This window comes from Papaver somniferum, chromosome 1 (assembly GCF_003573695.1).
Source record: "Papaver somniferum cultivar HN1 chromosome 1, ASM357369v1, whole genome shotgun sequence".
Taxonomy (NCBI): Eukaryota; Viridiplantae; Streptophyta; class Magnoliopsida; order Ranunculales; family Papaveraceae; genus Papaver; species Papaver somniferum.
The window spans coordinates 193,127,673-193,134,512 of NC_039358.1; the positions used below are offsets into that span (position 1 = coordinate 193,127,673).

Consider the following 6,840-nt stretch of genomic DNA (forward strand, 5'->3'; position numbering starts at 1 on the left):
TGTTTAAATAAATTTTTCTAAACCAATATAAAAAAAGGAATCACTTTTATCTTTATCCAAAAAAACAAATCCTAAAACCAAGACGCCTCACTACTGGAGATGGTTCATGAGAAATACATTATTATTTTCGCTACATATATATAACCCCACAAATAAGGATCAAAATAAAAACTCCACGGAATTTGTAGCACCCACTGTTGGAGATGCCCTAAAACACTTTATCTCTCCTGTTACCTTTACTACATCTTTATCTCTCCGTTATTATTCCCACTACTTTGTGTTTCTATCAAAATCACGCCGACCAGGACCTCCATCTCTTTAAAGATTAACACAATTTTAGTGAAGATTTCTATTAAAAAGATCTGTTTGGAGTATTAAAGTTCTCTTTTCTTTCTATCTTGTAAACCTTATTCAACAATGGAGTTTGTTTTTTTTGGTAATGTCTTTATTCTATGATTAATTATTTGGGGGATCTGGCCATAGTTGACAGTTTCTTGTATTTCTTCTGTTTTAGTTTCTTTAATTTTTGAAGAAAAGGGGTTAGATTAAATCTATAATTTCTTGTTTTTGAGATCTAAAAAAGGGGTTAGATTAAATCTATGTTCTCTTGATACAAATTAATCTTCGTTTTTTTATTATTTATTTATTTTTATTAATGATGTTTAATACTATGTCTGGGTCAAACCAGTGTTAGACCGGATTGGGTCGCACGAGTTACTGGTCCAACCGCCCAGTTCATCTGGTTCACTGGTTTTTTAACATGTAAGTGGATTAGTGTTGAATCAGACCATTTTTTCATATCGGTCACCGGTTACTGGTCCAACCGACTAGTCCGGTCCGTTTCTTAAAACACTGCTCTCAATAACATAGGTAATATTGTGTGTCATGTATTAATGATCCAGTTTCTTTCTATATTTTACTTTTCTGCTGCAGGAGTTGCTACAACTGAAATGAGAAAGGGAAGCAATAAGCCACGACTCAAACTGGTGTACCACTTCTCTAGGTAACGTATTATCATTATCATGAACTTTGGATACTTCTTTGTCTTTCAATTGTACAACAACAAAGCTAGAAGCATGTACAAGTAAATGATTGCTACATTTGGCCGATGATTGCCATGAAGAATTTACTATTTATGAATTCGTTTATGACATTATCAAAATTTATGATGCTACCTTTTTACGCTTTGGTCATTGGTCACTTACTTTATTTGGGGATGTTGTTTTAAGCTTTTCTCCGCTTAGAAGTATCTCAAACTTGAAAGATATAGTACATTAATATTGCACATGTCTCCAAGTTTACAATTAATCTCCAGTGGATCTTATAAGTATTTAAAATGCACCTGATTTATTTGTTTGAATGTCTGATATTTGGGTAGTTTATATTTAGAACCGATTTTTAATTTTATCAAGCAGTTACATGTCTAATCAGATTTGTTGATGCAATTATATTGATAGTTCATACAACATTTTTCGTGCCCAATAGGTATGCATCCGTATACTGGACAAGGTGCAACAGCCTACATCCCTACGTTTACGTTTACTCTGTTCATTGCTCCCTATGCAATGAAGTTTAAATTAACGCACTTCTCGGTATAACTTGGATGATATTCAACGATTCTCTAGAAAAACTAAAAGATTTTCAGTTCTCATCTACATCAACTTGGTCTCTGATTCATTAACAGTTCAGTAGCGTTCGATTCATAGAATAAAATCCCTCTTTTATTTACTAATCTTGGCGTTCGATTTATTAGCGTCCTACATATTGTGTTTGTTGATTCAATCAATCGTTGTTGCATAACCTCTATCTCATTATTTAATTTTGTAGCAAATTTAGTTGAATTTTTAATCGTGGAAATTCTAAGGAACCCAAGTTTGAATCCACTCTCTTCTAAAAACCCATCAATAAGATAGTATATATGTGTAGCCCAAAATATGAGATCTACGATTAAGATTAATAGCTATTAAATTTATATTTTCAAACTTCTTGCATGACAAAACTGACCTTACTTTTATTAAGAAATTAATTAAAAAAATTAACACTTTTTACGGCAAATTATGGGCGGCACACAGACGGGAATCAAGCGATTAGTTGCAACCTTTATTTTCGGTAATAAGTTGTTTACTTTCTTGAAGTTTCTTCTCTAGTCAAACTTTCTAGATCCGAAAATTAATCTAGGGATCTCAATTCCACTTGATTAATTTTGTTTTTCCTTTTAGAATCCAATTTTCCATTTTGAATTCCAGAAAGGTGAGTTATCCAAGTCAAAAAAAATAATATAAGGATTTCTTCTCGGGCAGCTTATCCCCTCAATTTATACTATGGGGTTGCATCTGGTTTAGGCATGGACTTGTCTCTTGGCGATGGAATGAGCCTGGCTGCTATAGAGATGCCTCAATGTATCGAAAAGGCTTTTGTTGGCTTGCAGAGCTAAAGTCTTAAACTTGATTAATTTTAGGAAACAACATATTAGCTCTTTAGTTATAAACTAGGTCAACTAATAGTCGGACGGAGAAATTGTCTCTTTAGTTATAAACTAGGTCAACTAATAGTCAGATGGAGTGAGTATAATCAAGGTGATAAATATGATTCTCACCATCGTCAACAATAATAATTACAATTTTCACAACAATAGTCTGCAAAAATATCATTTTTAGCATCCTTTAAGAGTGAAAATTACACCTTTCATCATAATTAAGTATGAAAAGTACATCTTTCACCGCCTAAAACATAGTTCGAGTCCAGATTTTCCATCTTTAGGTCATGCAAACTCCCAAAATTTGCTCCAAACATAATTGCATAATTACAATTTTCACAACAATAATTTGTGAAGTATCATTTTTAGCATCCTTTAAGAGTGAAAATTACATCTTTTATCATAATTAAATATGAAAACTACATCTTTCACCGCCTAGATATAGTTCAAGTCCAGATTTTCCATCTTTAGGTCATGCACACTCCCAAAATTTGCTCTAAACAGCTTCATAGTATCTAGCTAGAAAAGAGACAAGTAACGAAACATATTATAAGCCGAACAGTATAATTAATGCAGCCAAAATGAACCTTTAATTCAAGTGATAAATGTTATTTTCATGATTGTAACAAGTGAAAACTATATCTTTCACACCAATAATTTGTGAAAACAGTAATTTGCACATCATTTTGATGTGAAAACAGTAATTAACTCATGTGCAGAATTAAAGAACTTTTAGATAGAACCATTTGTCAACTTACCTTCAACAAATACACTGGTACTTAGTTTAAGCTACTGCTTACTAACAACCAAAGTAGCAACAAGGAATGATCTGAACGACCAATTTTAGAATTTAGAGAATTAAGAATCTGAAACAAAACAGTCCCTGCAAAAGGTAGGTGATAATTAGCTGTTCAAAAAAAAATAAGTAACTCAATTCACAACCTGCAACTTGAGCTTCCTAAACAATCTATATACTAAACAATTAGGATTTTCAAATTAAAAACCAAACCTTAATTTCTTTTTGACACAACAATATAAGTTATTGAGAAAAGCATATACAATCGCAACTTATTGAAGATAAATGGAAATTGAACCAAATCAAATGAAAAGAGATACATTACGTGATAAATTAGGTTATCAATTATGCGGAAAAAAATCAACAACAATGGGGTAAAAATATCTTCTAAACAAAGAAAAATTATCTACTAATGGGGATGATTGCATATTCATCTGTTAAGTGTATGCTATAAGAAACTAATCATGTTGGCCTAACCGTGGTGAAAACTGGGTTTCTCTCGAAGAGAATAGAGACTAGAGAGAATAGCAAGGTTAAGCGAGCAAAAAAAAAAAAGAGTAGGTAGGTGATATTTGAATTTTCACCGCTCTAAAATTAAAACATATTGAAGCTCTAAAATCTCGTGGAAAAAATTGTAATGCTCTGTATCTGCATGGCTTCCGTTTTTTGCTCTATATTCTAAGAAGATAAAACCGAAGATGATGACACATGCCGCGCGATAAACGATATTGGCGTAATTTTGGGGCTTTCCCTGTATACCGTGATGTTTGACTTTTTTAAATGATAATGTTTTGAATAAATTAAAATCCTCTCCATATTTGGATAAAAGGGTAGTTACGTAAAGCAATGTTAAAATAATTAATTACGGGTTATACATATTTAGTATCTAATTGATGGGTTGATGATATAAAAAAGTACAAAATTGGGCGAGAAATATTTTTCCCCCATTTTTAATTAGGTAAAATATTTTGATACATTGATCCAGTTGGACCAAAATCTGAATTGTGGGTTTTGTAAGTTTAATAATTTTGATCGTGGATTTTGTTATTCAACGATTTTGATTGTGGTAAAACGAGTTGCAAGTGTCAGAACTTCCCTATGTAGTTTGTTTACTGTGGATTTTGTAAGTTCAATTATTTTAGTCGTGGGTTTTGAGAGATGGGTGTCCGAGTTGTCATTCTAATTAATTTCTAGAAAAGGGTGAGAATCATTAAGAAGATCTGCAGAGTAAAAAGGGAGGACCAAGTTCAGTTTCAGGGGGCTTTAACAAGGAGTAAAAAAATGGTATGGTATCTTAGTTTGGAGTATTCTTAAGATTTTATTTTACGGTCTTAAATTGGGAATTTGTGTTTATTTCTTTTCTACGTTTGAAATTAAATTACAGGGTTCAAATTTAAGAAGGAAGAGCAGCAAAACTCAATTTGCTTATATAACTTACATGCATTGGATCTGCATTGGGTTGTTCAATATTTAATTATACATCTCTAAATTTCAATTATCTTTGTTTCGTCTGGATTGAATTATTTATGATTTTCTTTCTTCATTATTTGGATTTTGTAGGAGTTAAGATGAATTCTGGAAATAGTTTAAAACCCTGTCTATTTTATGAACTGGGCTATTCTGCATCCATATTAACACCACCATGATGCCTTGCTACACGCTCTACGAATCCTAATCCTGATCTGGGATGTACTTTAAAGGTCAATTATCTCTTGCTCTCTCCCACTGTGTCGGCGTAGTATCCTTTATGGACAGACTGTAAATTTTTGTTGCATAAAGGTAATGAGTTTGATAAGATGATCCCACTCTTTGAAAAGCAACTAGATTTGTGAATGAAATATTTTCCTTAATTGGATGTAATCAGGTCGAAGAGCCGGAATCCTTAGCTTAGCTGGCATATACATCTTACTTTTAGGATGCAAAACTGTAGAAGTTATTTACCAATTCCGGATAACACACTTTGTAGAATTGTCCCTTAAAATGACCATCCATTCCTATCGTTCCTAGGTGTACAAATGGCCAAAACAAGTCTGAAGTAGGGTCTAAAGATGAATAATGTTCACAACTATAAGCTCAATCCACTTTATATTACTTCATATTAATCCCACTTAAATTGGAAATAGTATCTGCTGTCTTAGCTCAAATGGAAGAACACGTGGAAAAAATAGTGATTCCATTGTTTGATGCTCACAGAATGGGACTCCAGTGGAACAGATGGAGTAGGACCAGGATCTCGAGAAGCTTTTAAGAAATCTTCTTGCTTACGAGATTACTTTAATCGTATTGGGTGCCAGAGTCTATCATAGTTTGCAGAAGGCATCTCCCTCATTCTCTTTTGATAGGTAAAGCCTCAGGTGATTGTGACAAACGGCAAAGATTGTATTACTAGATAGCTGAATATCCCAAATTCACTCATGAGAAATTTGACAATGAAAAAGTGGATAGAATGGTGCAGTTATCCTAGGTGGATGTAATACTGCACATGCTGCAACTCAGTGAGTTATATTTGAAACACAAGACATTAGTTTCTTTTGGATAAATGGTTCTCGCAGTACAGATGCTCTTGTCTAGAATGATTCACCGTACATTAGTTGCAAGCGCATAGACATGAAAGGTGGAAAAAGGAGAAGACAAGGCAGGTTATTATATAATTTACCATCTTTCATTATAGAAAAAAAAATTAAGTTCACTGTGATGTTGGATTCCCCTAATGATTTACTGTACGATAGCTGCAACACGTAAACATCAGTAGCTGCATCTTAATCTTTTGAATGCTACTGCATGTTAAGAGAACGTATTAAATTATTGAATTTTTATGCAGACTGGTGAGCTTACTAAAGTTCTATCATGAGCATCAACTTTTAACTGTTTTGTTCAGGGCTTTCAGGCCAACTTTTGCACTCAAACTCTTAGCATGTTTTTCTGTTTTGAAAACATTATGCATACCAACATTACCAGGTGTGAATCATCAAGTCTTGCACCCAATGCAACTCCTAGAGGTTTCTGTGTCTCAATTAGCCTTCTGAAGGAACACTTAGGAACTGCAGCAAGGTGCAGTTGGACATATCAAAATATGACAGGTTAATTATGATGGTTCTGAGTTACTTTGTATGACTTTTTATTCAGGTTTTAATATTATTAGAAAGTTGAATGGGAAAAAGTGGAACTAAATTATGTGAGGACGTTCTCTGATATCAGTAGGTGTCTTAGTTAAGATAGGCCCCTCAACTACTAAACTCTAGCATCTGAATGACATGCAGAAAAAGAGATTGTAAGGGACACACTACACGGATAACTTTAAGACAAAATGATTTTACCTCTGCAGAATGTTCTTCATCCCAGTCTTAACTAGAGAGTTCCATAACGTATGAGGCATCTAGCATGTTGTGGGAGTACTCGCCGAACATCCATATAGAGAAGCTTTGGACTTGGGTTCTTATGCAATCCTAACTCCATTGAGGATATTTTCGTGGGAGATCTTTCACAAACATCTGCAATTGCAAAAAGCATCAAATCTGCTAACAAATGAGGCCCTTCATTTTTCCAGACATATCAGTTAAGTTGTATT

General features: G+C 33.5%; 2 long non-coding RNA genes across 4 annotated transcripts; both read left to right on the top strand.

Annotated features, from left to right (window-relative positions):
- The first annotated feature begins 309 nt into the window (after positions 1-309).
- Positions 310-1,822, top strand: LOC113334714. Of its 2 annotated transcripts, none has more exons than XR_003352900.1 (3): positions 310-436; positions 934-1,003; positions 1,486-1,822. It is a non-coding gene; the product is annotated as an uncharacterized LOC113334714 (long non-coding RNA). The 2 variants fall into 2 exon arrangements; XR_003352894.1 differs by lacking the exon at positions 310-436 and adding an exon at positions 580-762.
- Positions 1,823-4,273: 2,451 nt separating this feature from the next.
- Positions 4,274-6,165, top strand: LOC113334721. Of its 2 annotated transcripts, none has more exons than XR_003352910.1 (3): positions 4,274-4,556; positions 4,657-5,051; positions 5,466-6,165. It is a non-coding gene; the product is annotated as an uncharacterized LOC113334721 (long non-coding RNA). The 2 variants fall into 2 exon arrangements; XR_003352917.1 differs by having other exon boundaries at positions 4,657-4,730; positions 4,833-6,165.
- The last annotated feature ends 675 nt before the right edge of the window (positions 6,166-6,840 follow it).